We start from the raw sequence: 13,375 nt of genomic DNA, 5'->3' as shown, positions 1-13,375 counted from the left end.
CAAATGTTACAAATTAGGGCAAAAAATTGAAGAAATATACCTTCAGAATTCAAAAACTAGTACATATTTGACTCAAAAAGTTGTTTGCTTCATTAACAAATGAGTGAAACTCCTATATGATCTTTGCTACTTTGCTTCTATCTCAATGTAAATGAACATAGCAACTAACATTCACATGGAAACTCCACTCATTCATCAATTACAACTATAAACTGTCTACTGGTACAAGAGGTCAGCAAAAATCAGTCAAAACACTTGTGCGAATCAATTGGTTCGGTAGAATTTACAATAAGGAGTATTTTATAATTTGATGTTATTTAGGGATTGTGTATTATCCTTCCATTGAATCGGGTTGGGAATTTCTTTTCTCATAGAGCCAGATGGTAAATATTTTAGACCCTACAGTCTCCACTGCAACTACTCAGCTCAGCTCTGCCATGGTGTTTTGAAAGCACCACAGGCCAGGTGTAAATGAGCGGGCACAGCTATGTTATAACAGAGTGACTTTTACAGAAACAGGCAGCCTGCTCCTGGGCCAGAGTTGATGACCTCTGCTTTGTATCAGTAAAATTCATGATAGGCTTAGATCCGGATATTTGTGCACTTTGCCTTTATCCCATGCTGTCCCCAGTCCTTGTTCTAAAGGGCTCCCCTTGGCTCCTCGTCATCTAGGAAATAGTTGGCAGGTGTCATGAAGGGTGACACTCCTGCCTGCTCCCTCCTTCCCTGCCACTTGCAGGTCTCTCACACACCAGGCTCACTGCCCTGGGTTCTTCTACCCGCTGCTCCCTGTCTAGGCTGCTCTTCCTTCCTCTCATCCTAGAGATCTGCTCGCCTGCCCTAGTGGAGTCCCCTCTGTGATGGTTTCAGCCACTTCTCTCCCCTAAGGAGAGGGTTTAGTACTGACACCGTGTCTTATTGCTTCCCTCATCCCTGGGACAGAAGGCCCAACACCTGCAGCCTAAAGGAGGAGAGGTTTATTCTGGCTTACTTTCTAGAAGTTTCAGCCTGTGTTTTGCCTGGCAGAAGGGTCTGGGAGCAGGAAAGCTGCTCACATCATGGTGGCCAGGAAGCAGAGAGAAAAGAGTGGAGCCAGGGAGGGAGACTCACCCTCCAGCCCACACTCCCAGCAACCTTCTCTTCTGACCCTCCCTCCCAACATCACATTTAGCAGCATGGCCCCACCATCACCCTTCCAGGGTCCTGTCTATTGAGCACAAAACTTTGGGGGATGTTCAGATATAAACTGCAACACACACTCTTGCTGCCCCACTACAGCAGGTCCTCCAGGACAGTGTCCGATATTGGTGCTTCCAGACACATCTCCCACTGATATGATTGAACTCACCTCAGCAAAGTTAATTGAGGAGCTTGTATTTTCATATCATATCATAGATGGAGTGTGTCTTGACGATTCGTATGCCTTACTCTGCCAGTACCAGTCATAGGCCAACCTGTTATTACTGACTGCACTCCCACACAGAGGAAACTGTGACCCCCTTTTTACAGATGAGAGCACTGAGGCTCCAAGTGTTAAGAACCTGTCTAGGTGCCACATGGGACATAGGTGGTGGAGCCAGGATTCCAACCATAAGTAGTTAGCAACGCGGTTATAAAAGAAATCCCAGTGCCTGTTTGGAGCCTTCATAGAGACTGTGACTCACCCTCGGAAACCAGAGATGGCCTCATGCAGGAGGAATTGGCTAAGGTGGATTTGAATAGCGGAACAATGTGTGTTCTGGGGGAGGAATCCCCTGCAGAAGCCAAGAAGAAAGGAGAGACAGGAGAGGAGAGGGTGACCAGGCCTGGCTAGGCCCCTCGTAGTGTGGGGTGGGGAGGCTCGGCTGTACACCTGCTGGCCCTGCTCTTCTGCATTTTGCTGTAGACCTCAGGGCATGGGGTCACTGCTGCGAGCTGCTTGGGCTGAAGCCAGTGCTACCCTCAGGATGGCGTGGTGTGTGCTGTGTGGGCCAGGCAGTTACAGTCACGTTGGAGAAGAAGGTGGGAAGGCTGAGATAGTGAGGTAGCCAGCTGGCCTCCCTGGGCCTCTTCAGGAAAGGCTGGAGCCTGGGGCCCCCACTGCCTGTGAAGGTCATCAGAGTGCTTCCTTCAAGGACAGAGGTTGCCAATAGCATGCAGTCCTGTGTGACACTGTCGTCTGGAGCTGCAGCATTTCAGAATTCTTTCCCCATCATGCTTTGGCAGAATGCGGCCAGTGCAAAACTCTAAGCAACCCAGTGCCACCTGCTCCTTTGCCTAAAGGGTCTTACGTTCCATCCACAGTCAGAGCCACGTTCCTTGCTGAGGGTGCTAGTCACTCTTCTACACCTTCATTCATGGTACTTCATTCAATAACTTCTGGTAGCAAAATTCCAAGAAGTACTTTCTCTTCTAGAGCCACTGATGGGAAAAATGAGGAGGGGAAGAAGTTGGATGCTTCTCTCTAAATTTGCCCTGTCATATTTTGGAGAACTCTGACTTGCAGCAGCCTCTCACCCTGGTGTGCTGAAGGTTTCAGGGGTGGGATTCAGAGCCCCTTCCAGGAGGTTGAAGAAAGCTGGATTTCCTGTTTTTCAGGACAAGTGTACCCCTAAACCCAGAATTACCCTGTAAAGAGTAGATTCAGCATTGCTTTTATTGACAGATGGCAGGAGACTGGGAAGCTGAGCAGGTGAGGCGTGTGTCCTTGGGGTAAGTAGGAGGGAGAGAGAAGCTGGGTCTCAGGGCTGCCAATTACTCCACATGTGTTAACCTAGTCTTTGTACTACATAGGACCAGAACCAATGTCTACAAAGAGGGACTGTTAAGCTTCAATCTTAGTATCCTCCCCAAAGCCTCATGTGCTCATAGGTAGGACTTCTGGGAGGTGGCTGGATCATGGGCATGTGATACTGGATTATGGGTGTAATGACTGGATTAGTCCACTGACTAGTTTAGTATAGTTCTGGGTGTGAATAACAGGAAGGCTCACCCTAAGTGTGGGTGGCACCAGCCAATAGGCTTGTAGCCTGAATGGAACTAAAAAGGGAAAGGGAGGCTTGCTGCTTGCTGCCTCCTGCCCACCCTGCCATGAACTGTTTCTCCTCTGGGATGCCCCTCTGGCATATTGTCCTGTCTTAGAGCCAGCCAACTATGAACTGAAACCTCTACAAACTGTGAGTTGAAATAAACCTTTCCTCTTTTAGCTTGGGAGTGTTGGGTGTTTTGGCTCAGTAACAGGAAAATAACTAAGACAGAGGCTCTGGCAGAGACTGGGATAATACTTCTCTGAGTCTCCTGTAGGATCGTGAAGAGGTGCCGATCTGCAGAAGGGTTAACAAGGCTGTGAGCACTGAGGTGCTGGATGCTGGCCCAGAAGCTGTAATGGAAGCCAAAGACAGATTCCTGGGAGACAGCTTGTAATCCTAAGGAGCACTGGGCCTGTTGGGCCAGGTACTTGTCTCCAGGGAAAAGGTTCACACCACAGGCTTCTGAGAGCACTCCCAGCTCCAGTGTCCTGCCAAGGTGAGAATCCACCAGGCTAAAGGACACAAAAGTGGATTTTGGTTTAACCAAAATACATTTGGAAGCCAAGCTGATAGCAGGTGACCCTTGTGTCTTGTCAGGGAGGAATAGGCACTGTGGTTCTGTGCGGCAGGGACCATGTCTTCATCATCTTTCTGCTCCCTTCTGGGCCTGGCTGGACCAATGTCTGTGTCCTGGAAGCAAGGCCATGCTGTGTAGTGGCAGATGTGTGCCCAGCAGCCAGGAGCCATGTGCATCAGAGGGAGCACAGAGCACAGCCACAACCCTTCAAAGAGCCCAGGGCGGGATGTGCTGCTGTCTGTCTGAGCACAGCCCCTGCCTGTCACCCACTCTCTCTCCAGTTCCAGCACAGGGCCCAGCCCACCCTTGTGGCTCCTGAATGCACAGGTGATTCCATGGGCCATTGGCTTCTCCCTGGGCTTGGTGACCACATTGCAGCTCCCCTGTCTGCATGGCCTGAGCCCATGGCACTTTACTTCCTGATCATAATGAGGTTTGGGACATAGGCAGCACCAGCTCATCCCTCAGTTTACCTCCCAAGCCTCAGTTTCTGATTCAGCAAGCTGGCTTTTGGTTTTGTTCTGGGTTTTTTTTTTCTTTTTCTTCCACATTAATATTTCCTGGCTTTGAGATCTGGTAGGGGAAGTAATGGCACAGAGGGGATTCATTTGGTTTTCTGTTTACTGTGTTTTAAATTGGAACAATTCACCTCACCCTCTTTAGGCCATGAAACTTCTCTCCCTTCTTTCTTTCTTTCCTTCATTTCTTTTTTCTTTCTCTCTAGTTTGTGTGTGTGTGTGTGTGTGTGTGTGTGTGTGTATGTGTATGTGTGTGTGTGTGTGTTGCTACACTACTGAGGCTCAAACCCAGGGCTCTCTACCACTGAGCTACATTCCCAACCCTTTATAAATTTTGTTTTTTATTCTGAGACAGGATCTTGCTAAATTTCCTAGGCTGATCTTGATTTGCAACACTCCTGCCTTAGCCTCCGAAGTAGCTGGGATTAGAGGTATGCACCATCACACCCAATGAGAACTACTATTTTAAAAACATCTTTGATAAATCATCATCCTTGGGACTCTGTAGGGCTGAAATCCCAAGTCTTTTTCTTTTTCTGTCACTGCCTGGCCTGCAGGGAACAGCACACACCGGCCAGCTGAGAGCACAGGGCTCTGGGTGAGTAGCCATGTGCCTCCTCCTGAGGGAACACGTGCCCAGAGCTGAGCACCCGTCACAGTGTGTGCTCGAAAGAACTAAGTGGCTCCGACTTCCCTAGATGTGTGCGTGGTCCACTGTCGACGGTGTGACAGGTCTTTGCCACCTGAGAACTGAGTGTCCATCTGTGCCTGGGGAGCTCACCACAGCGGTGATGCAGCCTCCAGAGCAGCAGCAGCTCCAGGGCCCAGGAGAGGAACCCATGGGTGTTTCTTCATCTTTCGAGGAATCTGCACCCAGAGGGCATTGTTTGAGCAGTGACTCTAGAGCCATGATCTGCATGAGGAAATTAAAGTGGCATTGAAGCTGAAATGTCTTTAAAACACCTAACCAAAGGTTATGGGGGCTCTGGGCCCCACTGAACAGCTGCAAGGGGACAGTGGGCGGCAGGACAGGAGCAGCCTCCAAGGCTGAGGCCAACAGGACCCAGGACATCCAGGTACCTTGGGGCCTTCCCTGCTCATCAGCTTCTACAGGAGCTAAAATTCTTTTTAGACAACATAGGCTGTTATTTATAAACTTAAAAAGAATAAGGAATGTGTAAACGCCGGTTTCCCAAGAAAACACAAAACAAGGATCTTTACATAAAAAGATAAAGGGTGAGAGCCTGCTTCAGGTTCAGAACCCCCTTCCTCTCCCATGCTGCTGAAGGTGCACCAGCCTTTTGATTACCTCCTGCGTCCTTCTTGGATCCTCAGCCCTGCCGAGTCCTGGGCCTTGTGTTGTGGACTCTCTCTGTTGAGCTCATCTTACAGCACACTTTCCAGCCATCTTCCTGGCTGTGACCTTGGCCTTGATTCTGGAAATACTAGAATATTGGTAGCCTGGGGAGTTTTACATTTGCCTGAGGCTCTGAACATAGCTGGTGTGAGTCACAGTCTCCGCAGCTGTTCTTGTTCTGAGCCAGTCCCTGTCCACCTCTGCAGAGTGCAACTGTAAGCCCCAGTGCACCTGCAAGGGCTGGTGGGGCTGGGCCGGCCTCTGTGACTCCTGCTTCCTTCCAGGGGACATAGATCCTCAGGTATGAAACTCTGTTTATTACCTGGAGAAATCTTGACCTTTAGCATTCATTTTCAGTGACAGCTTTTAGAGAAGAAAGCACCATCTCCTGTTTGGTCTTCCAACTCTTTTGTTCTCCAAAAGAACTTTTACTTTTGTGTTAGTTACTTCTCTCTCGTTGCTGGGACAAAATACCTGACACCCAAAGTTAAAGGGGTTTATTTGGCTTACAGTTCATGGAAGTGTCAGTCCATAATCAGCCAACTCCAAGGCAGGAAAGATAAACAGACATGGCAGAGCAGGAACAACATGGTGCACACAAGGCAGCAAAGGGAAAAAGAGGGTTTAACAGCATCTTTCTGCCTCTTTTTATTCAGACTACTGGGATTAGGGTGGTGCCAAACTAATCACTCACGGGTAGTGGTTTAGTAGCATGTGCCCTTACCTCCAGCATCACACATTCCAGATTCAACTACCCCTCAAAAAGAAAGTCCCATCTTATTTGCATGAGTCTTTGAGGGGACATCTAAACACTAACCACAACAACTTTCTTCAGTCAATGAGCTAAGACTTCCTCTCATCCTGTGTCCTGCACCACACCGTCAGATTTTTCTCTGCAACTTGACACTTGGTCCATTTGTTTCTGTCTTTAAAACCTGCTCTGGCTTCCTGTTTCCTGTAAGGTCAGTCAGGTAACAGTCTGAGCATGAGGCCCCATCCCTGCCTGTAACGTGGCAGACTCATCCTGGTCTGAATTCCCATATGTGTATGTTCAGAAGGTTTAGAAATCCAGTTCTTCCGTGGAATGACCCCTTCACAGTGCCTGTCACTGTCACAGCCCAGCACTGGTTCAGGTTTTGTCCCACCACGAAAGCCATCACAGGCAGCTTTTGGTGTCTTTCCCATGCTGTCCCCTCTAGTGCCAACCAGGGCCTTTTCTGGTGCTAGGCAGGTGACTAACGCCTTCTGATGAAATTAGACAATCTACAGTTGTTCAGAATTGGGGCACCAATATCATTTCTTACAAACCAGTCCCCTGAAAGATACTTGAAACTACACAGAAAGAGTAAGTCTGTGTTCTAGTCTCATGTGGAGAGCACTCAGCTGTGTACAAACAGAAAGAAAAGTAGAGTCATGGTTGACCCCATCTTCAACACAAATGAAAAAGAAGAAAAAGATGTGAGATATTTTCATCCAATAATGAGCCAAGTTTTCTGCCGAGTGAGGTACTGAGGCATCCTGGACATGGCTGTCCCTAAATCCTCCTGGGCAGTCTTGTGCATGCCAGTAGAGGCCTCCACTGGCCCGGGGGCAGGGAAGTCAGGTTCTGGGCTCCATGTGCTGAGCTGAGGTGATACAGGATGCAGTGGTCACTTAGATATGCAGAGGAGACATGAAGCCAAAGAGATTCCAAAGTGACGCCTGTATCTGAAAATGATGACACATAAACAGTAATATTTATAATGTACTGAATGTTTGTTTTGTGACAGACCTTGGGCTTTTTAAAGGTGTCATCTCAATTAGTCATCAAGTCCTAATAAAATAGTTTTATCTTCTCCAGCAGAAGAAGAAGCTGACACTCAGCCACATAGCTACTCAGGGTCCCAGTGTGGCATCATACCTGTGGCCACTGCCCAGCCCCTCCCAGCAGTGCCTTTGAACAAATAACGATGTTTTCAGGGGTACTGGCCAGGCCTGGTGTAAAGTGTCCTCAGCTGCTTTCCACACAACATAAGGGAGCAGACATCGTCAGACACCCAGAGCCCGTCCTCAGCCCACATTCCAACCAACTCTTTCTCCTGTTTTGGTGAAAATTGTCGCACATACAGCAGAGTTGAGATGTTGATAGTGAACACCTGAATATCTACCATGAAGATTCTACCTTTAACATTTTACTGTGTTTACATTTCACATATCTCTCCAAATGTACATCCCTCTATGGATCCTTCAATCCATCTTCCTTTTCAAAATAAGTTTCATGCATTAGTATTTTTCCCCTAAATGCTGTAGTATGCATGTTGTTCTGTAACCATAGTTCTCAGGTTGCTTCCATTTTATGTAAGATTCACATATAAAGAAAGGCACAGAGAATGAATGGAAGGTTGTTTCTTTGGTGCGGTAGGGTTAGCAAATCTGGGCATCCGGAGCAGCGCTCACCTGAAGCCACAGGCTGCTGCAGCTAGAGGGAAGAGTGAGGAGAGAGTAGGCTCAAAATGGGAAAAGAACATGGAGGCAGATGTAATTGCAGATCTTCAAAGCAAGCTTAAAGAGGTTGAAAAAGAGCAACTAACAGCTGCACAGTAGGGTTTACAACTGCTAGAGAGCCAGAACAAACTACAGAATCAATTGGATAAATATCATAATGAAATGATGACTATGACTTGAGAATTATGAACAAGAAAAATACACTCTTCAGAGAGAGGTTGAACTCAAGAGTTGAATGTTAGAAAGTTTGAACTGTGAATGTGAAGCTATTAACAACAGAAAGTGCAGCTGGAGCAATTAGAAGAGCAGTTGAATTGAACCCATGGACAAGAAATGAATGAACTAAAAAATAAGTTAGAAAAACTGAAAGTGGAGTTAGATGAAGCTAGGCTTAGTGAAAAGCAATTGAAGCACAAAGTAGATCACCAGAAGGAACTCCTGGCACATAAATCAGAGGAAATATGGATAAGGTCTGAGCGTGTACATGAAAGCATGTCTTCGGAGATGCTGACTCTTCAGATGGATCTGACTGAAATGGAAAGTATGAAGACCACCCTCAAAGAAAAAGTGAATGAACTACAGTACAGACAAGAACAGCTAGAAAGTCTTAGCAATAACTTAATGCACCAGGTAGACTGGCTTAAAGAAGAGAAAGAAGAGCAGGAAAAACAAGCAGTTTCTTACTATAATGCCTTGGAGAAAGCTCGTGTAGAAAATCAAGATCTTCAGGTGCAGTTGAATCAGCCACTCCAGCAAGCCTTGGATCCCAATAGCAAAGGCAACTCTTTGTTTGCAGAGGTGGAAGATTGAAGGGCAGCAATGGAACGCCAGCTTGTAAGTATGAAAGTCAAGTATCAGTCACTAAAGAAGCAGAATGCATTTAATAGAGAACAGATGCAAAGAATGGAGCTGCAAATTTCCACGTTGCTACAGATGAAAGGATCTCAGACTGAATTTGAGCAGCAGGAACAGTTGTTTGCCATGTTGGAGCAGAAGAATGGTGAAATAAAACATCTTTTAGGTGAAATTAGAAATCTGGAGAAATGTAAGAATTTATATGAAAGTATGGAATCTAAGCCTTCCGTGCCAGGCAGTTCTGGTGTTCTAGAAGACAAAACCTTCTATACAGATTTACTTCAGCTAAAACTTGATAACTTAAATAAAGAAAATGAAAGCACCAGAGGTGAATTGTCTATACAGCAAATGAAAGCATTATTTGAGAGCCAGCAAGCCCTGGATATTGAGCGAAAACTTTTTGCAAATGAAAGATGCCTACAGCTTTCAGAAAGTGAAAATATGAAACTAAGAGCTAAACTAGATGAATTAAAGCTGAAGTATGAACCTGAAGACAAAACTGAAGTGCCTGTACTTAAGAGGAGGTGTGAGGTGCTACCTATGGATATAACCATCCCTAAAGATGTGTGTGCCAACAATGCTGATGGGGAAGAAGTTTCTAGATTCCCATCTCAGAAAGACGAGGCAAAATCCTATCCTAATAATTTAGAAGATACCAACTTGCAGTTACAAAAACTGATTTCTACAAACAAGCCCATAGCCCCTTTTTCTCCTCACAAAAATCTTCCCATGGATATACAGCTGAAGAAAGAAAAGAAATGTGTGAAGTTCATAGATGTTCCAGCTGACCCTGAGCCCTTAAGCAAAAGAAGTGGAAATACACCCCACTGTCCCAGGTTAGCTGCCGAAGCAAAGCTTCAGACAGAAGCCAAGGAAGGGAAAGAAGCTACAAGCAAATTAGAAAAGGAATCTTATAAGAAATCGCATCCTATTCTATATGTGTCCTCCAAATCAACTCCAGAGACCCAGTGCCCTCAGCAGTAAAGACTTCTCTTTGATATAAGTGAGCTACTACTTGCTTAGAGAAGATTGTCATGATCTTCTCGTGGATTACTGGCACCTACCCATTTCTCCCTGTCCTGGCATTTTCAGGATTCTCTGACCAAGTGCTGAAAGTTTGGTTGTAATTCTAAACCAAAGAGATTCTTAATTGATTACCCTTCATGGAGCTTCTATGAGTCACAGTGAATAAACTGTTAAAATTCATATAAATCTATTGGCTGCATTGTATCTGGATTTTTAAAGTCATGTGAACGCTTAAGTAACCTCCACACAAAGCCATATATCTGAAGAGAGAACACTGAAATCATATTTTCCTATGTACTTTCTTACTTAGTTTTTCAGTGTTGTAAAAATGGAAAATTTGGCTTAAAAAAAAATATATATATATATATATATAGTAGCAGGATTTTGTTCATGTTTAAAGCACTTACATTCATTTTTGTATTCATATACATGATTTAGTTTATGAGTCAAGCATATGAAACAAATAATTTAGAAATTTAAAATAAAATTCCAATAGTTTCAAAAAAAAAAAAAGAAAGGGACAAATGCTATTGTGCCTTTGTGTGACCTCTGACAATCGCCTACAGACTTACATCCCTCACAAGACAGAGAGCAGCAACACCACTCCGGAGGCTCGTGCATTCCTCTTCCCAGTTGGTCTCTCCTTTCCTATTTCCAGAAGTAGCCATTGATCTGATGTTTTTCACCATAGATCAGTTTTGCCTGCTAAAGGAGTTTATCAAAGTGGAGTCCTACAATATGTACACAATATGTAAGGCTTTGTTTAGTCAGTGTGATATTCTTGAGACTTGTGTTTTCCAGTGTATCAATTTGGTACTTTTTATTGCTGAGCAGTACTTTATTGGGTAGATACACTATGGTTTGTCTTATTGTTTCTCCCATTCGTGGACACTTGGTTTGGCTTTATCCTCAGGATCTTATTAATAAAACTACTGTGAATATTCTTGTACAGACCTTTTTGTAAATATGTATTTTTACTTCTCTTGGGAAAACACTTGCTAAGTCATAGGTTAAATACGTGATTACTTTTATAAGAAAATACCAGTTCTTTTCTCAGAGTAGTTTTATCATTTGACACTCCCCAAAACAATGTATGAGAAGTTACATGCACCCTTATGTTTTTATGATGTTAACTGTTCTGTCAGATGTGTAAGTTTTAATTCGCACTTCTCTGGTGACTAATGAAGTTAAACAATTTTTCATGTGTTATTGCCCCTTGTATATCAATTTTACAAAGTGTCTATTCAAAGCCTTCGCCATTTTTAATTGGATTGTTATTATTGAGTTGTAGAAGTACTTTATACGTAGATCTATTGCCAGATATATATTTGGTAATGTTTTCTTCCACTGTGACTCCCATTCATTTAGCAGTGTTTTGATGTACAGAAATTTTTAACTTGATAAGTTAAATTTATCAATATGTTAGATTTACTGCTTTCTGTGACCTACGTAGGAAAATTTTTCCTGTCCCCAAATCCTAAAGATATCTTATATTTTCTTTTAAAGGTTTTGTGGTCTTTCCTTTTACATATAATTATTATTGGTTATACATCAAATAGGATCGAACTTAATATTTGTCCATATGCAGTTATTGAAATTCAGTCATTTGTTGAAATAACTTTCTTTTCCTCATTGGCTTGCTTTGGCATCTTTACCAGAGTCAGTTGGTTGTATGTTATACTCATAGATCTATTTCTGGACTCTGTTGCATCTGTTTGTCTACCTACATGCCAATTGCGTACTCTCTTTCTAGTAAATCTCAGAGTCGAGTAATGTAAATTTTTCAGCTGGTTTCATTCTCTATTATTTTTGCATTTCTATATCAGTTTTAGCATTAGCTTGATAATATTTACTCAGGTGATAGATTAATAACTACCACAAAATGTCATTTTTGAAGATGTTCTTGATGCAAATGGTGTTGCTGATTGTATCACTTGGGCTAAGGTGCTGTGATTGATCTAGTTAATGAACCTTCCTAGTATAAGGAAAATGAGATAGCCTTAGAGTCATTAGAGACTCAAAACCTAAAGACCAGCTATATCTGGAAGACACCTCTGAGAAGCAATCATTCCATAAGGGTTCTAATTACAAGCAACAAAGATACCTACAACAAGCAATTTCAGACTATCAACCCAGGAGTTAGTTAAACCAAGGACAGTACCAAAAACAAAAATGAGGAGACATTTAAGCAAGGCACAAACTCAGACTTCCACCCCACCAAGGGTAAATCCTGGGGGAAATGGGATGGAAAAGTCCCATAACCAACCACCTGGATACCCTGAACTGGTAGCACAGGAAGTAACAAAATAGATGAATAAGGCTCTAGAAAAATTCAAAGCAGAAATAATCTCCCAGATATCTACAGAGATGGTGAGCAGAGTGAAAGACATGATTAGAGGATCTAGAACAGAAACAGATAAAAAAAATAGATGAGCTCAGAAACATGCTAGAAGCCATGAATACCCAGCATAAGAAAGAAATGGAATCCATGAAACAGATTCAAACAGATATTCAGGAGATCAAAAAGTCCATTGAAAGTATCCACAGCAGATTAAGGGAATCTGAAGATGGAATATCAGATATAGAAGACAGGATTGTGGTTAGAGACCATGAAAATAGAGATTTCTTAAAAATAGTAAGGGACCATGAGAAATCAATCCAACTGCTAGACGGTGCAAAGAAGAGTAATATAAGACTGATAGGAGTCCATGAAAAAACAGGAGAAAGCACAATTGACATAAAAAAACTGTTCACAAAAGTAACAGTGGAAAACTTCCCAGACAGAGATAGAGAATTGGACAGACAGATAAGTGAGGCATGCAGAACTCCAACTAGCCATGATCAAAAAAAATCTACATCTAGACATATAATAGTCAAGATCCCAGAAACCAAACAGAAAAACAAAATCCTACAAGCAGTTAGAGAAAAGAAACAAATCACCTACAAAGGAAAGCCCATCAGAATCACAGCAGACTTCTCAACACAAACCCTCAAATCAAGGAGAGCCTGGAGTGAAGTATTTCAAGCCCTAAAAGAAAATAACTTCCAACCTAGACTGTTGTATCCTGCAAAATTATCTTTCAAAATCGATGGAGAAATTAGATACTTACACGACAAAGAACACCTGAGAAATTTCATGAATACCAAACCAGCACTACAAGCAATTCTAAATATTTGCCCAAGAGCCTGCAAGGTTTACTTTTAGGTTTGCACTGAAGCCATAGATCCACTGGAGAGAATCTATATTTAATGATACTGAGTCTTCCAGTAAACAGACATGGTGTGATACTTCATTTGTTTAGGTTTTTAGTTTGTTTCCGAAGTTTTATATAGTTTTTAGTATAGAAGCCTTTATGTGCAGCCCAGAAATGTTGCTGTGTTGTTGAGGTCCCAGAACCACCCACCTGTTTGGTGAGTCCCTGGAAACACTCAAGGATTCAGAGGCAGTTGTACTCATGACTACGATTTATTCCAGCATCAGAAAGAGGAGGAGACATATCGGGCAGAGTTTGGAGAAGACCATGCCTGGGCTTCCAGCATCCTGCTGAAG

The 13,375-nt window shown here is 43.6% G+C and overlaps 1 protein-coding gene and 1 pseudogene across 10 annotated transcripts in view; both read left to right on the top strand.

Moving 5' to 3' along the window:
• The window catches only part of Pde8b (phosphodiesterase 8B), a 241,082-nt gene that overhangs the window by 185,256 nt on the left and 42,451 nt on the right, over positions 1-13,375 (top strand). The gene's annotated exons all lie outside the window — the stretch shown is intronic.
• The window catches only part of LOC147821236 (protein Spindly pseudogene), a 45,983-nt pseudogene that overhangs the window by 15,607 nt on the left and 17,001 nt on the right, over positions 1-13,375 (top strand). The window contains exon 1 of the transcript XR_015447379.1: positions 1-13,375. This exon is cut by the window's left edge and continues 15,607 nt beyond it. The product of XR_015447379.1 is annotated as a protein Spindly pseudogene (transcript).

Source organism: Heterocephalus glaber, unplaced genomic scaffold (genome assembly GCF_053883595.1).
Source record: "Heterocephalus glaber isolate CG9 unplaced genomic scaffold, H.glaber_assembly_v1.0 deba00001757, whole genome shotgun sequence".
Lineage (NCBI taxonomy): Eukaryota > Metazoa > Chordata > Mammalia > Rodentia > Bathyergidae > Heterocephalus > Heterocephalus glaber.
This window is presented reverse-complemented; position numbering and strand designations above follow the sequence as displayed.